Raw genomic sequence first — 26640 nt, 5'->3', positions numbered from 1 at the left:
CCTCTGTCTTCTGTCTGGGTGCTGAGGCCTAAGTCAAATAAAGCGGTCTTCTGCTGTGCTGGGGGAAATGAAGCTAATCTCTGACCTCTCTCCTCTGTCTGGGTCCAAAGGCATAAATCACTGAAAGAGGCCTTCTCCTGTGGTGTGTGATATGATGCCAGAATATGTGCTGTGGGGCCTCTCTCCTCTTCCTGGGTGCAGGGGTCAAATAAACTAAATTGTGGCCTACTCCTGTGGTGGTTGATATGATGCCTGATTCTCTGATGTGGAACCTCTCTCCTCTGTTTGGGTGAAGGGGTCAAAGTAACTAAATGGTGGCTTCTCCTGTGGTGGCTGATATGATGCCAGAATATGTGCTGTGGTGCCTCTCTCCTCTTCCTGGGTGCAGGGGTCAAAGTAACTAAATGGTGGCTTCTCCTGTGGTGGCTGATATGATGCCAGAATATGTGCTGTGGGGCCTCTCTCCTCTTCCTGGGTGCAGGGGTCAAAGTAACTCAATGGTGGCTTCTCCTGTGGTGGCTGATATGATGCCAGAATATGTGCTGTGGTGCCTCTCTCCTCTGTCTGGGTCCAAAGGCCTAAATCACTGAAAGAGGCCTTCTCCTGTGGTGTGTGATATGATGCCTGAATATGTGCTGTGGTGACTCTCTCCTCTTCCTGGGTGCGGGGGTCAAAGTAACTCAATGGTGGCTTCTCCTGTGGTGGCTGATATGATGCCAGAATATGTGCTGTGGTGCCTCTCTCCTCTTCCTGGGTGCGGGGGTCAAAGTAACTCAATGGTGGCTTCTCCTGTGGTGGCTGATATGATGCCAGAATATGTGCTGTGGGGCCTCTCTCCTCTTCCTGGGTGCAGGGGTCAAAGTAACTCAATGGTGGCTTCTCCTGTGGTGGTTAGTATGATGCCAGAATATGTGCTGTGGGGCCTCTCTCCTCTTCCTGGGTGCAGGGGTCAAAGTAACTCAATGGTGGCTTCTCCTGTGGTGGCTGATATGATGCCAGAATATGTGCTGTGGGGCCTCTCTCCTCTTCCTGGGTGCAGGGGTCAAAGTAACTCAATGGTGGCTTCTCCTGTGGTGGTTAGTATGATGCCAGAATATGTGCTGTGGGGCCTCTCTCCTCTTCCTGGGTGCAGGGGTCAAAGTAACTCAATGGTGGCTTCTCCTGTGGTGGTTAGTATGATGCCAGAATATGTGCTGTGGGGCCTCTCTCCTCTTCCTGGGTGCAGGGGTCAAAGTAACTCAATGGTGGCTTCTCCTGTGGTGGCTGATATGATGCCAGAATATGTGCTGTGGTGCCTCTCTCCTCTTCCTGGGTGCGGGGGTCAAAGTAACTCAATGGTGGCTTCTCCTGTGGTGGCTGATATGATGCCAGAATATGTGCTGTGGGGCCTCTCTCCTCTTCCTGGGTGCAGGGGTCAAAGTAACTCAATGGTGGCTTCTCCTGTGGTGGCTGATATGATGCCAGAATATGTGCTGTGGTGCCTCTCTCCTCTGTCTGGGTCCAAAGGCCTAAATCACTGAAAGAGGCCTTCTCCTGTGGTGTGTGATATGATGCCTGAATATGTGCTGTGGTGCCTCTCTCCTCTTCCTGGGTGCGGGGGTCAAAGTAACTCAATGGTGGCTTCTCCTGTGGTGGCTGATATGATGCCAGAATATGTGCTGTGGTGCCTCTCTCCTCTTCCTGGGTGCGGGGGTCAAAGTAACTCAATGGTGGCTTCTCCTGTGGTGGCTGATATGATGCCAGAATATGTGCTGTGGGGCCTCTCTCCTCTTCCTGGGTGCAGGGGTCAAAGTAACTCAATGGTGGCTTCTCCTGTGGTGGCTGATATGATGCCAGAATATGTGCTGTGGTGCCTCTCTCCTCTTCCTGGGTGCGGGGGTCAAAGTAACTCAATGGTGGCTTCTCCTGTGGTGGCTGATATGATACCAGAATATGTGCTGTGGGGCCTCTCTCCTCTTCCTGGGTGCAGGGGTCAAAGTAACTCAATGGTGGCTTCTCCTGTGGTGGTTAGTATGATGCCAGAATATGTGCTGTGGGGCCTCTCTCCTCTTCCTGGGTGCAGGGGTCAAAGTAACTCAATGGTGGCTTCTCCTGTGGTGGCTGATATGATGCCAGAATATGTGCTGTGGTGCCTCTCTCCTCTTCCTGGGTGCGGGGGTCAAAGTAACTCAATGGTGGCTTCTCCTGTGGTGGCTGATATGATGCCAGAATATGTGCTGTGGGGCCTCTCTCCTCTTCCTGGGTGCAGGGGTCAAAGTAACTCAATGGTGGCTTCTCCTGTGGTGGTTAGTATGATGCCAGAATATGTGCTGTGGGGCCTCTCTCCTCTTCCTGGGTGCAGGGGTCAAAGTAACTCAATGGTGGCTTCTCCTGTGGTGGCTGATATGATGCCAGAATATGTGCTGTGGTGCCTCTCTCCTCTTCCTGGGTGCGGGGGTCAAAGTAACTCAATGGTGGCTTCTCCTGTGGTGGCTGATATGATGCCAGAATATGTGCTGTGGGGCCTCTCTCCTCTTCCTGGGTGCAGGGGTCAAAGTAACTCAATGGTGGCTTCTCCTGTGGTGGTTAGTATGATGCCAGAATATGTGCTGTGGGGCCTCTCTCCTCTTCCTGGGTGCAGGGGTCAAAGTAACTCAATGGTGGCTTCTCCTGTGGTGGCTGATATGATGCCAGAATATGTGCCGTGGTGCCTCTCTCCTCTTCCTGGGTGCGGGGGTCAAAGTAACTCAATGGTGGCTTCTCCTGTGGTGGCTGATATGATGCCAGAATATGTGCTGTGGGGCCTCTCTCCTCTTCCTGGGTGCAGGGGTCAAAGTAACTCAATGGTGGCTTCTCCTGTGGTGGTTAGTATGATGCCAGAATATGTGCTGTGGGGCCTCTCTCCTCTTCCTGTGTGCAGGGGTCAAAGTAACTCAATGGTGGCTTCTCCTGTGGTGGCTGATATGATGTCAGAATATGTGCTGTGGTGCCTCTCTCCTCTTCCTGGGTGCGGGGGTCAAAGTAACTCAAAGGTGGCTTCTCCTGTGGTGGCTGATATGATGCCAGAATATGTGCTGTGGGGCCTCTCTCCTCTTCCTGGGTGCAGGGGTCAAAGTAACTCAATGGTGGCTTCTCCTGTGGTGGCTGATATGATGCCAGAATATGTGCTGTGGGGCCTCTCTCCTCTTCCTGGGTGCAGGGGTCAAAGTAACTCAATGGTGGCTTCTCCTGTGGTGGCTGATATGATGCCAGAATATGTGCTGTGGTGCCTCTCTCCTCTTCCTGGGTGCGGGGGTCAAAGTAACTCAATGGTGGCTTCTCCTGTGGTGGCTGATATGATGCCAGAATATGTGCTGTGGGGCCTCTCTCCTCTTCCTGGGTGCAGGGGTCAAAGTAACTCAATGGTGGCTTCTCCTGTGGTGGTTAGTATGATGCCAGAATATGTGCTGTGGGGCCTCTCTCCTCTTCCTGGGTGCAGGGGTCAAAGTAACTCAATGGTGGCTTCTCCTGTGGTGGCTGATATGATGCCAGAATATGTGCTGTGGTGCCTCTCTCCTCTTCCTGGGTGCGGGGGTCAAAGTAACTCAATGGTGGCTTCTCCTGTGGTGGCTGATATGATGCCAGAATATGTGCTGTGGGGCCTCTCTCCTCTTCCTGGGTGCAGGGGTCAAAGTAACTCAATGGTGGCTTCTCCTGTGGTGGCTGATATGATGCCAGAATATGTGCTGTGGGGCCTCTCTCCTCTTCCTGGGTGCAGGGGTCAAAGTAACTCAATGGTGGCTTCTCCTGTGGTGGCTGATATGATGCCAGAATATGTGCTGTGGTGCCTCTCTCCTCTTCCTGGGTGCGGGGGTCAAAGTAACTCAATGGTGGCTTCTCCTGTGGTGGCTGATATGATGCCAGAATATGTGCTGTGGGGCCTCTCTCCTCTTCCTGGGTGCAGGGGTCAAAGTAACTCAATGGTGGCTTCTCCTGTGCTGATTGATATAAAGCTGATGGTTGTGCCATCTGACATGGTTGCCAGGGTCTGATTCAATGGGGGCCTACTCCTGTGGTGGGTGATCTAAATGCCTGATTCTCTGCTGTGAAACCTCTCTCCTCCGTCTGGGTGTAGGGGTCAAAGTCTTTCAAAGTCGCCTTCTCCTGTGCTGATTGATATGAAGCTGATGGTTGTGCCATCTGACATGGTTGCCGGGGTCCCATTAAATTGTGGCCTACTCCTGTGGTGGTTGATATGATGCCTGATTCTCTGATGTGGAACCTCTCTCCTCTGTTTGGGTGAAGGGGTCAAAGTAACTAAATGGTGGCTTCTCCTGTGGTGGCTGATATGATGCCAGATAATGTGCTGTGGGGCCTCTCTCCTCTTCCTGGGTGCAGGGGTCAAAGTAACTCAATGGTGGCTTCTCCTGTGGTGGCTGATATGATGCCAGAATATGTGCTGTGGTGCCTCTCTCCTCTTCCTGGGTGCGGGGGTCAAAGTAACTCAATGGTGGCTTCTCCTGTGGTGGCTGATATGATGCCAGAATATGTGCTGTGGTGCCTCTCTCCTCTTCCTGGGTGCGGGGGTCAAAGTAACTCAATGGTGGCTTCTCCTGTGGTGGCTGATATGATGCCAGAATATGTGCTGTGGTGCCTCTCTCCTCTTCCTGGGTGCAGGGGTCAAAGTAACTAAATGGTGGCTTCTCCTGTGGTGGTTGATATGATGCCTGATTCTCTGCTGTGAAACCTCTCTCCTCCATCTGGGTGTAGGGGTCAAAGTCTTTCAAAGTCGCCTTCTCCTGTGCTGATTGATATAAAGCTGATGGTTGTGCCATCTGACATGGTTGCCAGGGTCTGATTCAATGGGGGCCTACTCCTGTGGTGGGTGATCTAAATGCCTGATTCTCTGCTGTGAAACCTCTCTCCTCCGTCTGGGTGTAGGGGTCAAAGTCTTTCAAAGTCGCCTTCTCCTGTGCTGATTGATATGAAGCTGATGGTTGTGCCATCTGACATGGTTGCCGGGGTCCCATTAAATTGTGGCCTACTCCTGTGGTGGTTGATATGATGCCTGATTCTCTGATGTGGAACCTCTCTCCTCTGTTTGGGTGAAGGGGTCAAAGTAACTAAATGGTGGCTTCTCCTGTGGTGGCTGATATGATGCCAGATAATGTGCTGTGGGGCCTCTCTCCTCTTCCTGGGTGCAGGGGTCAAAGTAACTCAATGGTGGCTTCTCCTGTGGTGGCTGATATGATGCCAGAATATGTGCTGTGGTGCCTCTCTCCTCTTCCTGGGTGCGGGGGTCAAAGTAACTCAATGGTGGCTTCTCCTGTGGTGGCTGATATGATGCCAGAATATGTGCTGTGGTGCCTCTCTCCTCTTCCTGGGTGCGGGGGTCAAAGTAACTCAATGGTGGCTTCTCCTGTGGTGGCTGATATGATGCCAGAATATGTGCTGTGGTGCTTCTCTCCTCTTCCTGGGTGCAGGGGTCAAAGTAACTAAATGGTGGCTTCTCCTGTGGTGGTTGATATGATGCCTGATTCTCTGCTGTGAAACCTCTCTCCTCCATCTGGGTGTAGGGGTCAAAGTCTTTCAAAGTCGCCTTCTCCTGTGCTGATTGATATAAAGCTGATGGTTGTGCCATCTGACATGGTTGCCAGGGTCTGATTCAATGGGGGCCTACTCCTGTGGTGGGTGATCTAAATGCCTGATTCTCTGCTGTGAAACCTCTCTCCTCCGTCTGGGTGTAGGGGTCAAAGTCTTTCAAAGTCGCCTTCTCCTGTGCTGATTGATATGAAGCTGATGGTTGTGCCATCTGACATGGTTGCCGGGGTCCCATTAAATTGGGGCCTACTCCTGTGGTGGGTGATCTAAATGCCTGATTCTCTGCTTTGAAACCTCTCTCCTCCGTCCGGGTGTAGGGGTCAAAGTCTGTCAAAGTCGCCTTCTCCTGTGCTGATTGATATAAAGCTTATGCTTGTGCCATCTGACATGGTTGCCGGGGTCTGATTCAATGGTGGCCTACTCCTGTGGTGGGTGATCTAAATGCCTGATTCTCTGCTGTGTAACCTCTCTCCTCCGTCTGGGTGTAGGGGTCAAAGTCTTTCAAAGTCGCCTTCTCCTGTGCTGATTGATATGAAGCTGATGGTTGTGCCATCTGACATGGTTGCCGGGGTCCCATTAAATTGGGGCCTACTCCTGTGGTGGGTGATCTAAATGCCTGATTCTCTGCTTTGAAACCTCTCTCCTCCGTCCGGGTGTAGGGGTCAAAGTCTGTCAAAGTCGCCTTCTCCTGTGCTGATTGATATAAAGCTTATGCTTGTGCCATCTGACATGGTTGCCGGGGTCTGATTCAATGGTGGCCTACTCCTGTGGTGGGTGATCTAAATGCCTGATTCTCTGCTGTGTAACCTCTCTCCTCCGTCTGGGTGTAGGGGTCAAAGTAACTAAATGGTGGCCTACTCCTGTGGTGGGTGATATGATGCCTGGTTCTCTGCTGTGGGACCTCTCTCCTTTGTCTGGGTGCTGTGGTCAAAATAATAGTAAGTGACCTTCTCCATTGGTGGGTGACTTGAAGCCTGATTCTGTGCTATGGGACCTCACTCCAATTAATATTGTTTAATTTTTATTTATTTTATGTTAACTCATCATTTCCCTATCTACATTTGTTTGCAGGGGATTAAACTACATTTTGCTGCCTTTTGCAGCCCTCTAGCCCTTTCCGGGTGTGTTTTACAGCCTTTTTAGTGCCCAAAAGTTCGGGTCCCCATTGACTTCTATGGGGTTCGGGTTCGGGATGAAGTTCGGGTCGAGTTCGGATCCCGAACATTTTTCGAAAGTTCGGCCGAACTCGTCGAACCCGAACATCCAGGTGTTCGCTCAACTCTACTCAGGATCAAGAAAATACCTACAACAATTTATTCAACTGACTTTACTCTGCAATGGAACCAAATCCTTTTAAACTGCTCACTCCAACTCATGTCACTCCTATTAAAATGTGAAAGTGATAAGCTGCTACAACTGCAGGATGAAATTGAACTTTGCAAATTGTCTTTAAAACCTTTTGATTCTGGTGCTGATTTTGAAAATTTACAAACAGAAATGCTGCATAATATACACCAGATGGAAGATTTTATTACAGATATCAAACATAAAATATTTCAAAGAGATCTCTATGATTACAAACAAGACCAAGTCTATGAATGGGGCAGAAGGGAAAATATCTACTCGACCCCAAAATCTATCTTAAAAAACAAAAATAAAAATAAAACAAAGCAAAGCAACCGCAGTTATAAGCCAAAGTCTCAGAATAAATCACCTAGGGTGAGCTTCTCCTCTGAATTAGATACCGCTGATACCTCAGATGGCTCACAGGATTCATCACAGAGTGTTCACCATGGCATGGACTATGGGGCAAAGCCCAAATTATCATATTATAAAAAATCCAAAATTATTACTTCGGAGAATAACAAAAAAGAAGACTCCGCAACAACTTCATCTTCAAAAAACGAATGCGCCGGGCGGGACGCAAACATAAAAACGCCCCAAACCAGGTCAGCACGTCATCAACAGAGATAACTGACTGTGCACAATTAGATGTCATAAATTTATCTGCTGTAATCCTCTCCACTGAACAAATTGAAGTTTTGCAACTGGGCTTAAATTTTGTACCCTCTGTCAATTTTGATTTGTTTTCTACTATATTAGATATAAATAAATTTGTAAGACAATTGACAGTCACTAGACATTTCAGTGATATCAATGTGGATGAGCCCCTGCGGAATATCGATCAGACATGTTCTGAAAACAGGATTGAAAATGAATACCTTCATTTGTCTTTCCAAGAACAACTAGCTTTAACATGTCTCACCGATCTCCGTGGGGAATCATTTGAATATGATGAACATGTTAGTGCCCAAAAATTCAGAACTACCAATCCAGGTTTCTATCCTACCATGTCCAGAACTACAAACTTGGACACTTTTCAGGATATTATAGAAAAGGGGTTGAAACAGATGCACAATCACATCCAGGACAAGGGGGGACATGCCAACCTGTCTATGAAACATAAAAAAGCTATCAAGGAATTATCTGATAACGAACGCATAGTCATAAAAATGGCTGACAAAGGGGGCTCTGTCGTCGTCCTGGATTGTGACATGTACTGTGAACAAATGAATAAATTGCTCTCAGACTCTGCAGTGTATCAAAGGTTGGAGACAGATCCCCAGCTTATATACAGGGTAGAATTTCTAGATATCCTAAGAAGGGGCTTGGAGTGTAATCATATTAGTCAAAAGCAATTCAGTTATTTAAATGTCGAATTTACAGTTACACCCATAATGCATGCTCTTCCGAAAATCCACAAGGGCCAATTCCCCCCTCCTCTACGTCCCATAGTCAGTGGAATTGGATCCCTAACAGAAAGGCTAGGGGAGTGGCTAGACTGCAATTTGCAGCCCTTGGTTAAAAGAATTCCAGGGTACATTAAAGACACTACTTCAATTCTACAATCTTTTTATGATATGACCTGGGACGAAAATTATAGATGGCTGTCTATTGATGTGGTGTCGCTTTACCCATCGATACCACATCATGTGGCAATGCTAGCACTGGAATTTCACCTGCACAAATATAGTAATTTTTCTGAGGATCTTATAGATTACATCCTATCTGTCACCCAATTCCTCATGTCTCACAATTACTTCTCGTTTAACTCTATATACTATGTACAGACCTCTGGCGTATCAATGGGTGCGAAGTACTCACCCTCCCTGGCTAATTTGACAATGTCTTATTGGGAGGAAGCATATGTTTATAATGTGAAAAATCCCTTCAGGGAACATGTGGTGTGGTATGGCAGGTACATAGATGATATGCTCCTCATATGGAGTGGCGATGTGCCTGCCATACAGCACTTCATGTGATACATTGCAAATAATGCATATAATTTAAAATTCACACATATGGAGCATCCACAAAGTATCAATTTCCTTGACCTTACACTTCTGGCAAAACCTGGCCAGATCATTCAAACTAAAACCTATCGCAAGGAAATAACAGGGAATACTCTGTTACGGGCAAATAGCCACCACCCTACTCACACAATAAAATCAATCCCTGTGGGAGAGTTCACACGTGCCTACAGAAACTGCAGTACTGCAGCGGCTTTTGAAATAGAAGCCCAAATTATTGCAGATAGATTAAAACAGAGAGCATACCCCAAATGGATGAAATCCAGAGGTCTAGCTATAACAAAAAGTAAAAATAGGAAAGAACTACTCTTCCCAATCCGTGAGAAAAATAATTTTAAACAGAAATCTGGAGTTGTAGGATCAGATAAAAATGACAATGAAAATTTACCTACACTTGTTTTGACATACAGCAAACAATTCGAAAAAATACAACAAATTATTAAGAGATATTTACCAATCCTCTATGATGACGAAGTATTGCACTGTATGCTAAAACAAGGTTGCAGAATTGTGTCAAGACGGCCAAGAACTATAGGAAACGATTTGTCTCCATCTATGTATACACAAAGGGTTAAACATAAACGGGATCCATGGCTAATTTATAAAGGTTTTACTAAATGCGGAAGCTTACGCTGCCGCACCTGCACATATGCAGTGAATACAAAAACCTTCCATGATGCCAATAATTCCCATACCTACCCAATCAAATCATATATTAATTGTAATTCAATAGGGGTGATATACATTATAAAATGTGTAGCCTGTGACATGATGTATGTGGGCTGCACCACAAGAAAGCTCAAAATTCAAATTTTGGAGCACCTTAACTACATAAAAAATCCGCACAGTGTGAACATATCCAATGCGGCCAGACACTTTATTTGCAAACATGAAAGCCAAGTGCGCAATTTCAAAGCTTTTGCAATAGAACAAGTGAGACTACCTAGTAGAGGAGGAGATTTTAAACGTCTAGTGAGATTAAGAGAAGCCTTCTGGATTTTCAAATTGAATACCAGGCATCCTAATGGCCTGAATTTGAAAAAAGAGCTCTTGTATTTCTATTGACCAATGGTCTTTCTGCATCATATTACCTTTTACACTGCAATTGAGAGTACTAGCGGGAGCGGGGAGAGGGAAAGAGCCTATGTCAGATATAGCAGTGGAACACTGTCACATATGGATCCATGCATGGATGCGTTTGTATATAGCTGGTGTGGTGTTCTACTGCTATCATGACATTTGATACTCTTAATTTTATTATGTATACTGTTTTTATTGATGTTATATTTCACGTTTGATTTAATTGACAAACTGATGACTATATGTGGATCCATAAATTATCAATGCATATTGTAAAACACATGAGCACTGCTACATCTGGAAAATAAGAGGTTAAAGTGTGCTTTGCCTCCTCTGCTCCCCCGCCCTGCAGGTGGGGGGCAGTGAGTAATTACTCTACAAACCAACATAAAACCACCAGAGATAACACAGCTCATTGTTACGACTAAGAACTATTGTTCGAAACGCGTCAAAGTTGCTACACTTGCGGGTGGATGTCCTGTCTAAACTGTCTACTGCCTGAATAAAAGACGAAGATTTTAGCTACCAAAATCGTGAGTGCTGGAATTTTGTTGTGCTTCATACTAAAGATATACAGGCTCACCAGCCTTTTCCGTGCACGCAGGTGTTTGGATAATTGGGTTGAGCTGGACTTTTCTTTGTGCATATTCATAAGGCCAGATTCTCTGTTACGGGACCTCTCTCCTCTGCCTGGGTGCCTGGGCCTAAATGTGTGACAGTGGCCTGTTCCAGTGGTGGGTGACGTGAAGCCTGATTCTCTGCTATGACATGAAGACAGATTCTACGCTGACATAAGGCCAGATTCTCTGTTACGGGACCTCTCTCCTCTGCCTGGGTGCCTGGGCCTAAATATGTGACAGTGGCCTGTTCCAGTGGTGGGTGACGTGAAGCCTGATTCTCTGCTATGACATGAAGACAGATTCTGCGCTGACATAAGGCCAGATTCTCTGTTACGGGACCTCTCTCCTCTGCCTGGGTGCCTGGGCCTAAATGTGTGACAGTGGCCTGTTCCAGTGGTGGGTGACGTGAAGCCTGATTCTCTGCTATGACCTGAAGACAGATTCTGCGCTGACATAAGGCCAGATTCTCTGTTACGGGACCTCTCTCCTCTGCCTAGGTGCCTGGGCCTAAATATGTGACAGTGGCCTGTTCCAGTGGTGGGTGACGTGAAGCCTGATTCTCTGCTATGACATGAAGACAGATTCTTCGCTGACATAAGGCCAGATTCTCTGTTACGGGACCTCTCTCCTCTGCCTGGGTGCCGGGGCCTAAATATGTGACAGTGGCCTGTTCCAGTGGTGGGTGACGTGAAGCCTGATTCTCTGCTATGACATGAAGACAGATTCTGCGCTGACATAAGGCCAGATTCTCTGTTACGGGACCTCTCTCCTCTGCCTGGGTGCCTGGGCCTAAATGTGTGACAGTGGCCTGTTCCAGTGGTGGGTGACATGAAGCCAGATTCTCTGTTATGGCATGAAGAGACTGATTCTCTGCTGACATGAAGCCAGATTCTTTGCTATGGCATGAAGAGACTGATTCTCTGCTGACGTGAAGCCAGATTCTCTGCTATGGGACCTCTGTCCAATTGATATTGGGTCATTTTTATTTTTTTAATTTTTATTTTAATTCATTTCCCTATCCACATTTGTTTGCAGGGGATTTACCTACATGTTGCTGCCTTTTGCAGCCCTCTAGCTCTTTCCTGTGCTGTTTTACAGCCTTTTTAGTGCCCAAAAGTTCGGTTCCCCATTGACTTCAATGGGGTTCGGGTTCGGGACGAAGTTCGGTTCGGGTTCGGATCCCGAAACCGAACATTTCCGGGAAGTTCGGCCGAACTTCTCGAACCCGAACATCCAGGTGTTCGCTCAACTCTACTTGCTATTACAATTTTTGTGATGTAAGGTGACTGTTTTTATTTAAAAATTTTGACCGTGTTCATCTGAGGGGCTAGGGGGGTATTTTTATAGAGCAGATTCTTACAGACGCGGAGATACCTAATATGTCTACTTTTTTTATTTATTTCAGTTTTACTATATAATATTTTTGAAATATTTTTTGTTTTAGTGTCTCAAGTTTGAGAACCATAGTTTTTTATCCGATTGTCAGTGGCTAAATTGGGATATAAATGTAATACTCCATGGAAGTGTGGTACTCCCTGATGGAACCAATAATGCAGAGGCCCGTATGATCGGAGCACGTGTCACACCGAGTAGTGTCCTTCCGTATCCCCCTCCTGTGACACACTCTGAACCTTTTTTGGGTCCGTCTCTTCTTTCCAGTATGGGGACCACACCTGGAAAGTGTTGGCCAGGGATGATCCGGGTGCCTCCAGTTCCCGAGGTACTCCGGCCTGCTCTTTCCCGGTCAGAAAAGATCAGGTCCTTGAGGACTGCCTCATAGAACTGAAGGAATGTCCCTGTGTTGCCAGCGCTCCATGACAGCACAAAAGAGTTGTACAAGGCAACCTGCACCAAGTAGACCGCAACTTTTTTGTACCATGCCCGGGTTTTGCGCATGGCATTATATGGCTTGAGGACTTGATCAGATAGATCAACTCCTCCCATATACTGATTGTAGTCGACGATACAATCGGGATTGAGGACCGTTGCCATGGTACCCCGCACAGGGACAGGGGTGATGCCGTTACCATGAATTGTGGACAGTACAAGAACATCCCTCTTGTCCTTATATCTGACCAGCAACAGGTTTCCACTGGTAAGGGCACGGGTCTCACCCCTGGGGATAGGTACCTGGAGGGGGTGGGTAGAGAGGCTGCGTTGATTTTTCCGCACGGTCCCACAAGCGGACGTGGAACTAGCGGCGAGGGACTGGAACAAGGGGATACTAGTATAAAAAATATCCACTTACAGGTAACCCTTATCTAGCAGTGGGTGCATAAGGTCCCACACAAGTTTCCCGCTAACACCCAGAGTGGGGGTACATTCTGGGGGTTGAATACGGGAATCTCGCCCCTCGTACACACAAAACTTGTAAGTGTACCCTGAGGTACTCTCACAAAGTTTGGACAGCTTCACGCCATACCTTACCCGCTTAGAGGGAACATACTGGTGGAAAAGAGGTCTCCCCTTGAAAGCAATGAGAGACTCATCAACCGCGACCTCCCTTCCAGGTACATAGGCCTGTACAAATTTGGCCCCAAAGTGATCAATGACCAGCCTGATTTTGTACAGGCGGTCATAGGCAGGATCACCTTGGGGGGGACATGCTGCATTATCTGAATAATGCAGGTATTCCTGGATGGCCTCAAACCGGGAGCGTGTCATGGCCATACTGTAAAGTGGGGTCTGGTAGAGGACGTCCCCACTCCAGCAATGCCTGACACTAGGTTTCTTGACTAGGCCCATGTGCAGCACGAGGCCCCAAAATGTCCTCATCTCGGCTGCACTGACCGGAGTCCAGCCACCGGGCCTAGCCAAAAAGGAGCCCGGGTGTTGAGCAACGAACTATGGGGCGTACAGGTTCGTCTACTCCACCATCAGATTTACAAAGTGGTCACTGAAAAAAAGACTAAAAAAGTAATATTCAGTGAAGCCCACTGTGGAAATCTGAATTCCTGGTTGGCCTACGAAATCAGGAATCACGGGCTCATAACGCTCTGGGGTATACCAGAGAAGTTCACCGGCAGGGGGCTCCGGTGGATTTAACTGGTGGGCTGTAAAACTAGTACGAGCCCCAGAGCAGCTCGTACTAGGGTGGGCCACAGGGACCCTAGCATGGCGGTCCCTTTGCTCCGCCGCCTTGGGGGGTCATCATCATCGCTAGATAATAAGGAGGATGCGGATGACAAAAGGAAAGTGGGGTCATCCTCGTCCTCACTGGGACTCTCGGACTCGGAGGCAAGCTGGGCGTATGCCTCCTTGGCCGAGAACATCCAGCGGGCCATAGGGGAGTGTGTGTGTGCGTGTGTGTGTGCGTGCGTGGAAAACTTTATTTGGTGTGCGTGTGTGTGGGGGCACGGGTGTTTGCAAACTCACCCGAAACCTAACGGATAAAAAAAAAAAAGACTAACAAAAAAAAGGGCAAAAAATGTAAAAACAAAAAATCTAAATTCAAAATTGCTGATCAACCGTCCGAAGTTGATCACCTGTGGGGTGTGCGATGCGCTAACAGTGGCCGGAAACAGTCAGCGTACGCACAAAAAAAAAAAAAAAACTCCTTGCGCCCGAAAAAAAGTTTTTGGGGGGGGGAGCAGGGGGGGCAAGCTGCAGCACCCCTGGGGGGTCTAGGGTCACACAGCTGTGCTGTGGACCCCAGACACCCGATTTAGGGTGATGCAATCAAAAAAATGTTTTTTTCCCCTTCTCACTAACTTTCCCTAAAATATCCCTGCCTAACCTAACCTTTCCCTAACCTTTCCCTAACCTTTCCCTAATTACCTGGGTGCTGGGGCACAGATGGGGGTGCTGGCTGGAGATCCGTGCAGCTGGCGAACCACGTGCAATTTAAATGACCCGCCGTGTATTAGTGGCGAAATAAAAATATATTCGCCGTTCTGCATAGCACTTATCTGTTGAAAAGCCTTTCGTGTTGTGTAAAAGTAGAAAAAAATGAGGTGCAGTGATATACTCTAAAGGCCTGTTTGCCGTTTATTAATGGCGAAATAAAAATATATTCGCTGTTTTGCATAGCACTTATCTGTTAACCACCTCCGGACCGCCTAACGCAGGATTGCGTTCCGGAGGTGGCAGCGCTGCGCAGAGTCACGCATATACGCGTCATCTCGCGAGACGCGAGATTTCGCTCAAAGCCGGCCCGCGCATGCGCATCGCGGGCCGGCAAAATTAAAAGAAGTATTTCGTCACCAGCCTGCCAGCAACGATCATTGGCTGGCAGGCTGGCGATTTTCAAAAAATCCAATCCAAAGTCATATAACAGATCATATTAGTAAATATGATCTGTTATATGGATTGTCTGCTCCTCTGCTGGTCCTTTTCGTCGGTTGGATCCAGCAGAGGAGCAGACTGAACTGTGAGTACACCAACACTACACCTTAGCCCCAGATCACCCACCTGCACCCCAATTAACCCTTTGATCACCCCTTTGATCGCCCCTGTCAATCACTAGTGAAAGGAAAAAAAGTGATCAGTGTAAACTGTCACTTTTTTTTTTTCACTGGTATTGGCTGTTAGGTTTTAGGGATAGTTTAGGCCCCTTGGTTAGGTAGTTAGCGTCAGTTAGCGCCCACCCCACCGCACCGCAGTCACTTTTATTCGCTGTTTAGCGTATCGCTTATCAGCATTTGTACTTTTATAGTATCTGTAAGTGATCAAAACTGATCACGGTCAGATCTATAATAGTATTAGTGTCACTTTAGTTTGCCCTCCACCCAAAACGCAGTGTTTGCCCGATCAGGCCTGATCGGTCGCCCACACGTGCGTTCACCCACGCCCGCCCCACCGCAGTGACAAAAAATATATATTTTTTGATCACTGCACATTCATTTTACACGCACTGCGGCGATAAAAAAATCAGTTTTGATATTTTTTATCAACCGCAGCGGCCTCCGGTACTTCGCCAGCCTCCCCTTTGTAAGACAGGTTTGCTTTTTTTCTTGGGTAGTCTCAGGGAATACCCCTAAATTTAGTAGTCCAAAATGTCAAACAGGGGGTATTCTTCTGAAGAGGCCTACAGGATTCTGACCCAGTCGGATGAGGAGTGGGAACCCTCATCTGACGAATCTAGCGGGTCAGAATATGAACCTGTGGAAAGCAGTGGCTCTCTGACCCAAAGTTCGGACGAGGAGGTGGAGGTCCCTGGCAGCACCAGGCGTACCCGGCCCCATGTCGCTAGACCACAGGTTACGCAGGATCCGCTTCAAGAGCAGCAGAGTGGGGCTGTCGCTGCCGGATCACGTGGTGAGGCATACACCAGCAGCGCAGCCCTTCCTGGACCTAGTACCAGCACTGCCGTACAACCTGGTGAAGTAGCGAGCACCAGAAGGGCAGTTGAAGCTGGTACGGTGGCACGTGCACTAGTTACCCCGTCGCAGCCACCGCACAGACAGGCCCGTAGAGCCCCTAGAGTCCCTGAGGTGCTGGCAAATCCTGATTGGCAGTCACCAACTTCAGCCGCACCAGTAGTTCCCCCTTTCACCGCCCAGTCTGGAGTTCGGGTTGAGACGGCTCAAATCGGTTCGGCCCTGGGATTTTTTGAGCTGTTCTTGACTGCGGAGCTCTTGGACTTAGTCGTGGCAGAGACCAACCAGTATGCCACACAATTTATAACCGCAAACCCGGGAAGCTATTATGCCCAGCCTTTCCGGTGGAAACCAGTCCAAGTTTCCGAACTTAAAATTTTTTTGGGCCTTCTCCTCAACATGGGCCTGACAAAAAAGCATGAATTGCGGTCATATTGGTCAACGCACCCAATTCATCACATGCCCATGTTCTCTGCTGCTATGTCCAGGACACGATTTGAGACCATCCTCCGTTTTCTGCATTTTAGCGACAACACCACCTCCCGTCCCAGAGGCCACCCTGCTTTTGACCGGCTCCACAAAATTCGGCCCCTCATAGACCATTTCAACCTGAAATTTGCAGATTTGTATACCCCTGAGCAAAACATCTGCGTAGACGAGTCCCTAATACATTTTACCGGGCGCCTTGGCTTCAAACAATACATCCCAAGCAAGCGTACCCGGTATGGGGTCAAATTGTATAAGCTCTGTGAAAGGGCCACAGGCTATACCCACAAATTTCGGATCTATGAGGGAAAAGATCAGACCCTGGAGCCGGTCGGTTGCCCTGACTACCTGGGGAGCAGTGGGAAGACAGTCTGGGACTTGGTGTCACCCTTATTCGGCAAGGGGTACCATCTTTATGTGGACAATTTCTACACAAGTGTGGCCCTCTTTAGGCATTTGTTTCTAGAACGGATTTGCGCCTGTGGCACCGCGCGAACTAGTCGCGTGGGCTTCCCCCAACGGCTTGTAACCACCCGTCTTGCAAGGGGGCAGAGGGCTGCCTTGTGTAACAAAGAACTGCTCGCGGTGAAATGGAGAGACAAGCGTGACGTTTACATGCTCTCCTCCATTCACGCAGACACGACAATCCAAATTGAGCGAGCAACCCGTGTCATTGAAAAGCCCCTCTGTGTCCACGACTATAATGCGCTCATGGGAGGGGTGGACTTCAATGACCAGATGTTGTCTCCGTATTTAGTTTCCCGCAGAACCAGACGCTGGTATAAGAAGGTGTCTGTATATTTGAATCAATTGGCGCTGTACAATAGTTTTGTTCTCTACAGTAAGGCTGGGAGAACAGGATCCTTCCTCAAATTCCAGGAAGAGATCATCGAGAACCTCCTTTACCCAGGAGGTTCCGTGGCCCCATCCACCAGTGTAGTTAGCCGTCTACACGAGCGACATTTCCCCAGTGTCGTTCCTGGTACCTCAACCCAACCGTCACCCCGAAAAAGATGTCGTGTCTGTAGCAGGAGTGGAATAAGGCGTGACACCCGCTATTTCTGTCCTGACTGTGCTGACCACCCTGCCCTATGCTATGGAGAGTGTTTCCGGAAGTACCACACACAGGTACACCTAGCATAGGGATCACATCTCACCAGGACAGGCACACAGGGCTATTAGGGCCCATTCACTCACAGCTGCTGCAAACCTCTCCTTTCACCTGGGATAAAGTGCATAACGTACTTCGCCACATCTTTGGGCGATTTGCGCTTTGCACATTGTCCCATGGGGAAGGAGAGGTTTGTTCTATAAGGGTAAAAAAAACGAAAAAAAAAAAAAAAAACGGTAAGTAAAAAAGTTAAACGTTCAGTTAAAAAAGTTTAAAAAAAGTTTCTATGTTCTGTTCAACAGTTAATAAAGTTATTGCTTTGCGGCCTGGTTTTTTCTTTTTTGTTTTGTTTTTTTTACCTTTCAGGTGGACCAACCGATCGACTAGCTGCAGCACTGATGTGCATTCGGACAGAAGCATTGCGCTGCTGTCAGATTACACGCAAGTCGGTGTATGCGGCGCTGCAAGACGAGATTTCTCCTCTGCAGTAAAAGATACGTTTGCTGAGGCATATGAGCTGAGGAGGTGGCGGTGTTCATATACTTTGGCAAACACTTTGTATATATAAAAAAAAAAATCCCGGCAATGATTTATTCATCCACATCGATTGATGTGAATGGAGAAATCTGGTTTGCCAGGGCATACGAGCTGAAGTGGGTATGGATGTTGGGCGGAGCTCCTATGTCCTGGCAGACGCCTTTCCCCTCCTTTTTCTTTTTTTGGCAGAGATTTTTTCATCCACATTGATCGATGCGAATGAAGAAATCTGTGCCGTTCATTTTTTTCTTTCAGCCCAGAGGCTGAACGGAAAAAAAAAATCTCATTACCCGTATGCTCAATATAAGGAGAATAGCAGAAACTCCTAATGCTGGGCATACATGTAATGATTGCGGAGACCCTCAAATGCCAGGGCAGTACAAACACCCCACAAATAACACCATTTTGGAAAGAAGACACCCCAAGGTATTCGCTGAGAGGCATATTGAGTCCATGAAAGATTGAAATTTTTGTCCCAAGTTAGCGGAAAGGGAGACTTTGTGAGAACAAAATCAAAAAAATCAATTTCCGCTAACTTGTGCCAAAATTTTTTTTTTTCAATGAACTCGCCATGCCCCTCATTGAATACCTTGGGGTGTCTTCTTTCCAAAATGGGGTCACATGTGGGGTATTTATACTGCCCTGGCATTTTAGGGGCCCCAAAGAGTGAGAAGAAGTCTGGTATCCAAATGTCTAAAAATGCCCTCCTAAAAGGAATTTGGGCCCCTTTGCCCACCTAGGCTGCAAAAAAGTGTCACACATCTGGTATCTCCGTACTCAGGAGAAGTTGAGGAATGTGTTTTGGGGTGTCTTTTTACATATACCCATGCTGGGTGAGAGAAATATCTTGGTCAAATGCCAACTTTGTATAAAAAAATGGGAAAAGTTGTCTTTTGCCAAGATATTTCTCTCACCCAGCATGGGTATATGTAAAATGACACCACAAAACACATTCCCCACCTTCTCCTGAGTACGGAGATACCAGATGTGTGACACTTTTTTTCAGCCTAGGTGGGCAAAGGGGCCCACATTCCAAAGAGCACCTTTCGGATTTCACAGGTCATTTACCTACTTACCACACATTAGGGCCCCTGGAAAATGCCAGGGCAGTATAACTACCCCACAAGTGACCCAATTTTGGAAAGAAGACACCCCAAGGTATTCCGTGAGGGGCATGGCGAGTTCCTAGAATTTTTTATTTTTTGTCACAAGTTAGTGGAAAATGATGATTTTTTTTTTTGATTTTTTTTTCATACAAAGTCTCATATTCCACTAACTTGTGACAAAAAATAAAAACTTCCATGAACTCACTATGCCCATCAGCGAATACCTTGGGGTCTCTTCTTTCCAAAATGGGGTCACTTGTAGGGTAGTTATACTGCCCTGGCATTCTAGGGGCCCAAATGTGTGGTAAGGAGTTTGAAATCAAATTCAGTAAAAAATGACCTGTGAAATCCGAAAGGTGCTCTTTGGAATGTGGGCCCCTTTGCCCACCTAGGCTGCAAAAAAGTGTCACACATCTGGTATCTCCGTACTCAGGAGAAGTTGAGGAATGTGTTTTGGGGTGTCTTTTTACATATACCCATGCTGGGTGAGATAAATATCTTGGTCAAATGCCAACTTTGTATAAAAAAATGGGAAAAGTTGTCTTTTGCCAAGATATTTCTCTCACCCAGCATGGGTATATGTAAAATGACACCCCAAAACACATTCCCCACCTTCTCCTGAGTACGGAGATACCAGATGTGTGACATTTTGTTGCAGCCTAGGTGGGCAAAGGGGCCCATATTCCAAAGAGCACCTTTCGGATTTCACAGGTCATTTTTTACAGAATTTGATTTCAAACTCCTTACCACACATTTGGGCCCCTAGAATGCCAGGGCAGTATAACTACCCCACAAGTGACCCCTTTTTGGAAAGAAGAGACCCCAAGGTATTCGCTGATGGGCATAGTGAGTTCATGGAAGTTTTTATTTTTTGTCACAAGTTAGTGGAATATGAGACTTTGTATGAAAAAAAAAAAAAAAAAAAAATCATCATTTTCCACTAACTTGTGACAAAAAATAAAAAATTCTAGGTACTCGCCATGCCCCTCACGGAATACCTTGGGGTGTCTTCTTTCCAAAATGGGGTCACTTGTGGGGTAGTTATACTGCCCTGGCATTCTAGGGGCCCAAATGTGTGGTAAGGAGTTTGAAATCAAATTCTGTAAAAAATGACCTGTGAAATCCGAAAGGTGCTCTTTGGAATATGGGCCCCTTTGCCCACCTAGGCTGCAAAAAAGTGTCACACATCTGGTATCTCCGTACTCAGGAGAAGGTGGGGAATGTGTTTTGGGGTGTCATTTTACATATACCCATGCTGGGTGAGATAAATATCTTGGCAAAAGACAACTTTTCCCATTTTTTTATACAAAGTTGGCATTTGACCAAGATATTTATCTCACCCAGCATGGGTATATGTAAAAAGACACCCCAAAACACATTCCTCAACTTCTCCTGAGTACGGAGATACCAGATGTGTGACACTTTTTTGCAGCCTAGGTGGGCAAAGGGGCCCACATTCCAAAGAGCACCTTTCGGATTTCACAGGTCATTTTTTACTGAATTTGATTTCAAACTCCTTACCACACATTTGGGCCCCTAGAATGCCAGGGCAGTATAACTACCCCACAAGTGACCCCATTTTGGAAAGAAGAGACCCCAAGGTATTCGCTGATGGGCATAGTGAGTTCATGAAAGTTTTTATTTTTTGTCACAAGTTAGTGGAATATGAGACTTTGTATGAAAAAAATAAAATAAAAATAAATCATCATTTTCCACTAACTTGTGACAAAAAATAAAAAATTCTAGGAACTCGCCATGCCGCTCACGGAATACCTTGGGGTGTCTTCTTTCCAAAATGGGGTCACTTGTGGGGTATTTATACTGCCCTGGCATTCTAGGGGCCCAAATGTGTGGTAAGGAGTTTGAAATCAAATTCTGTAAAAAATGACCTGTGAAATCCGAAAGGTGCTCTTTGGAATATGGGCCCCTTTGCCCACCTAGGCTGCAAAAAAGTGTCACACATCTGGTATCTCCGTACTCAGGAGAAGTTGGGGAATGTGTTTTGGGGTGTCTTTTTACATATACCCATGCTGGGTGAAATAAATATCTTGGTCAAATGCCAACTTTGTATAAAAAAATGGGAAAAGTTGTCTTTTGCCAAGATATTTATCTCACCCAGCATGGGTATATGTAAAATGACACCCCAAAACACATTCCCCACCTTCTCCTGAGTACGGAGATACCAGATGTGTGACACTTTTTTGCAGCCTAGGTGGGCAAAGGGGCCCATATTCCAAAGAGCACCTTTCAGATTTCACAGGTCATTTTTTACTCAATTTGATTTCAAACTCCTTACCACACATTTGGGCCCCTAGAATGCCAGGGCAGTATAACTACCCCACAAGTGACCCCATTTTGGAAAGAAGAGACCCCAAGGTATTCGCTGATGGGCATAGTGAGTTCATAGAACTTTTTATTTTTTGTCACAAGTTAGTGGAATATGAGACTTTGTAAAAAAAAAAAAAAAAAAAAAATCATCATTTTCCGCTAACTTGTGACAAAAAATAAAAAGTTCTATGAACTCACTATGCCCATCAGCGAATACCTTAGGGTGTGTACTTTCCGAAATGGGGTCATTTGTGGGGTGTTTGTACTGTCTGGGCATTGTAGAACCTCAGGAAACATGACAGGTGCTCAGAAAGTCAGAGCTGCTTCAAAAAGCGGAAATTCACATTTTTGTACCATAGTTTGTAAACGCTATAACTTTTACCCAAACCATTTTTTTTTTTTACCCAAACATTTTTTTTTAATCAAAGACATGTAGAACAATTAATTTAGAGCAAAATTTATATATGGATGTAGTTTTTTTTGCAAAATTTGACAACTGAAAGTGAAAAATTTCATTTTTTTGCAAAAAAATCGTTAAATTTCGATTAATAACAAAAAAAGTAAAAATGTCAGCAGCAAAGAAATACCACCAAATGAAAGCTCTATTAGTGAGAAGAAAAGGAGGTAAAATTCATTTGGGTGGTAAGTTGCATGACCGAGCAATAAATGGTGAAAGTAGTGTAGGTCAGAAGTGTAAAAAGTGGCCTGGTCTTTCAGGGTGTTTAAGCACTGGGGGCTGAAGTGGTTAAAAAGCTTTTTGTGTAAAAGTAGAAAAAAATTAGGGCCTAATTGCCATTCAGCTGTCCAGTGATATATTCCACAACCCTGTTTGCCATGTATTAGTGGCAAAATAAAAATATATTCGCTGTTCAGCGTTGCACTTATCTGTTGAAAAGCCTTTGGTGTAGTGTAAAAGTAGGAAAAAATAAGGGCCTATTTGCCGTTCAGCGGTGCAGTTATATGTGGTGAAGCCCTTTTTGCTGTATTGACCGAATTACGTAGTGATGAAATTTTATATGTGAAACAGGCTTTTTGGGGAAAATTGATGGGTGATTGTAGATTTTGTTCTGTATGAACCGAATTCCATTATCCTTTCGTTGGTGAAATTTTCGATTTAAAACATGTTTTTTTTCGGGATAATTGATGGGTGACTGCACACCTCCTTATGCAGTAAACATAATGAAGACGCTGATGCCAACAACCAGCAGACTTTGCCTTTACCATCTATTCACAATAAAATCAACCAGCTTCAGTAAGTTGAAAACATTCATGTGTTTTTATCTGCTCCGTCTGCATTCGATCTCCACAGCACACAAGACATGACAGGAGAGCCTCTGTTTTGGAGTCCAAGTCCAGTTTCTTAAGATCAGAGTTCCATCAGAATTGTGCGTAACATTCTTGCTCCCTTTGCATAGCCATAACAAAAGGACTCCGTAGGGAAAAGAAAATTATATTTGTCGTTCAGCGTTGGACTTATATGTTGAAAAGCCTTGTGTAGTGTAAAAGCTGAAAAAAATAAGGACCTATTAGCCGTTCAGCGGTGCAGTTATATGTGGTAAAGCCCTTTTTGCAGTGAAATTTTTTATGTGACACAGGCTTATTTTCGGAAAATTTATGGGTGATTGTAAACCTCCTATAGCGGTATTGACCGAATTACTTAGTGGTGAAATTCTTTATGTGACACTGGCTTTTTTTCTGAAAATGTATGGGTGATTGTACACCTCCTTTTGTGGTATGGACCAAATTACTTAGTGGTGAAATTCTTTATGTGACACTGGCTTTTTTTCTTAAAATTTATCGGTGATTGTACACCTCCAATTGCGGTATGGACCAAATTACTTAGTGGTGAAATTCTTTATGTGACACTGGCTTTTTTTGGGAAAATGTATGAGTGATTGTACACCTCCTATTGCGGTACAGACCAAATTACTTAGTGGTGAAATTCTTTATGTGTCCCCATTGTATCAGCACTTGCCTAGATTTTTGCTAGATTTTAGATGACACTGGACTCTTTGGGTTGCTGCCCAAAACACCCATGTGATAAACTGCCCCTGAGTATGGTTATCTGGCACTTGAACGTCAGACCTTTTATGAAACAGTAATGATGGGTATGAGAAATGTACTAGCGCTTCTCGTGCTCAGTGCCATGTTGACAGTGTGGCAATGAAAGGCAGAAGACAGGTCATTAGATTGTACAGGACAAGCAGGAGAGGACATTCTGCACTGTAGCCTGTCAACCACTGCAATTCTGACCAAAACATGAAAGGGCAGAGCCCAAATACACAGAATATTTTGGGGGTCAGAAGTGCTTGTAATAACTTGTAACTTAATAATAATTGTTTTCTTGTTAACATTTCAGTGCATTTAAAATGAAGAAAACATTTAAACTCTTGACTTCAAAAGTTGTAACTTTTTATATCTACAGCTTCTATGCAGACCTGCATGTTTTCTCGGTTACAGACTGCAAACAAACCTTGTGTAATCTGATCCTGCAGTTAAATGTTACTGCTTTCCATGTGTCCCTAGTGCAATTGTTTGACGTTATCAAGAACTAGGGGTCAAACACAGTATGAGAGGGTCAGAATACACATAGGGCCAGATTTACTAACCCTATAGATGGCATAAGCTTAGACAGGCTGTCTAGACCTGCACCTGATTTATCCACAGGGGCCCAGGCTGGATAATAAATCTGATGCAGGAATAAACACTGTTCACTGAAGCTTACTATCAGACAGATTTTTATGCCAGAATTGTGGTGCAGTTTCGGTGCAAAATGCTGTATCTTAGGCCCAACCCTTTTCCCACAAAGCTCCACTCTTTCCAACTAAGTCCCACACCCTTGTTGAGCATGTCAGGAAAAAAGTGTAGAACCCCTACATGAAACAAATTGTACTACTTTAGACATATTTTTGTCATAGACACATTAGTAAATCTCGGTCAAGGTTTCTTTTTACTCAATGAAATTTTTTAAATGGTTTCATTTTTATTCTAGATGCCTTTAAGCAATGCACAACATGGTTGGAAAAGTGTAAATATCCTTTAAATATCTTTTATCCTTTGAACTGTAAGCTAAGATACAGATGTAGGACTTTTACAGATGTCACTTGCTACATCTGTAAAATTAATAATGGTTAAGAATATTGCACTTTTAGTTTCGGTCCCCCAACCACTGCTTTTTTTTTAGCGTGCCTTATACATTTTAGGACCCCTTTACATGGCCTAATGTAACAAACAATTGTTGGGAAGGAAGTGTTCCTTCCTGACAATCTCCTGCTGGTCAGTGAAGGAGCCTGCTCAATTTACATGCAGTGATCTCCTCCATAGTATTGTGAGAAGTAGTGTTGAGCGAAGCAAGCAAAGTCGCTTTGGTCAAAACTTTGTTTGAATATATACAGAGATTTGTCTCCGTACAGTATTCAAATGTATGGGCTCCGCTGAGGTGAATTGAGTCTTGTAAGACTTTGGTGATAACTTCAGAGTCTGATTATTAAACTTGAAAAACATTTTAAAACTGGTATCCGAAGTCCGCTTCGGTCCCAACTGGTAACTCAGTACTGAAGCCGACTTCAGATCCAAGTTTTAAAATGGTTTTCAAGTTGAAAAATCTAATCCCAAAGTTATTCATCAAAGTTCAGTGAGACTTTGGTGATAATGAAGTTGCCTCGCCAGGGCCCATACATTTTAATGCTGTACGGAGATGGATCACCATACAGCATTAAAACTACGTTTTGAGCAAAGTAACTTCAGATCTAGGATCCAAAACCTGCTTTACTCATCCCTAGTGAGGAGTTATTGCTCATGCCATTGCTTGTCCCCATACAGAATCATTGTTTGCCAGCAGCACAGTGTTGTTTAGACATCATGATCTGCTGCTGACAAAGAATTATCTAGGTGTCCGCATGAACAATCCTATTACCCAATGTGCAAGAGTTTCATCGGTGGCACCTTTACACAGGCATTCGTAGGAACGCTTGTTAGCAATAATCTGCCTAAATATCAGGCATTGTAAAGGGCCCTTTAAAGGAACATTGGGAAAGTGGATTACTTCTCTTGCAACTGAGTAAAGTTAAAACCATCTATATAAATATATAAATTAGGAAATGATGTGGGAGATATATCAAACCTGCTTGAAAGGAAAAGTAACAGAGTTGTCTATAGCAAAATATTAGTGTCTTTCATTTTCAAAATCACTTCTGAAAAATAAGAGCTGGAATCTGATGGCTAGGAGCATCTGCTCCACTTTTGCCTTGTACTTGTTTTGATAAATCTTTATTGTATCTATTCATATAAAACTACTGTAAAATAAAAATGTAATTTACATCCCAAAGCTTTCCATTTAACATAGTAACATAGTATATATGGCCGAAAAAAGACATTTGTCCATCCAGTTCGGCCTGTTATCCTGCAAGTTGATCCAGAGGAAGGCAAAAAAAAAAACCCTGTGAGGTAGAAGCCAATTTTCCCCACTTTAGGGTTATAAAAAATTCCTTCCCGACTCCAATCAGGCAATCAGAATAACTCCCTGGATCAAGGACCCCTCTCTAGTAGCTATAGCCTGTAATATTATTACACTCCAGAAATACATCCAGGCCCCTCTTGAATTCCTTTATTATACTCACCATCACCACCTCCTCAGGCAGAGAGTTCCATAGTCTCACTGCTCTTACCGTAAAGAATCCTCTTCTATGTTTGTGTACAAACCTTCTTTCCTCCAGACGCAGAGAATGTCCCCTCGTCACAGTCACAGTCCTGGGGATAAATAGATGATGGGATAGATCTCTGTACTGACCCCTGATATATTTATACATATTAATTAGATCTCCCCTCAGTCGTCTTTTTTCTAAAGTGAATAACCCTAATTTTGATAATCTTTCAGGGTACTGTAGTTGCCCCATTCCAGTTATTACTTTAGTTGCCCTCCTCTGGACCTTCTCCAGCTCTGCTATGTCTGCCTTGCTTACAGGAGCCCAGAACTGTACACAGTACTCCATATGTGGTAGGACTATGTTCTTTTCACGGGCATCTATGCCCCTTCTGATGCAACCCATTATCTTATTGGCCTTGGCAGCAGCTGCCTGACACTGTTTTTTGCAGCTTAGTTTGCTGTTTATTAAAATTCCTAGA

At 45.4% G+C, this 26640-nt stretch overlaps 1 protein-coding gene across 9 annotated transcripts in view; it reads left to right on the top strand.

Moving 5' to 3' along the window:
- CFH (complement factor H) overlaps positions 1-26640 on the top strand; it is a 1589177-nt gene that overhangs the window by 988140 nt on the left and 574397 nt on the right. The window lies entirely within an intron of this gene.

The sequence above is a fragment of the Bufo bufo genome, chromosome 9 (assembly GCF_905171765.1).
Source record: "Bufo bufo chromosome 9, aBufBuf1.1, whole genome shotgun sequence".
NCBI classification, from domain to species: domain Eukaryota; kingdom Metazoa; phylum Chordata; class Amphibia; order Anura; family Bufonidae; genus Bufo; species Bufo bufo.
This window is presented reverse-complemented; position numbering and strand designations above follow the sequence as displayed.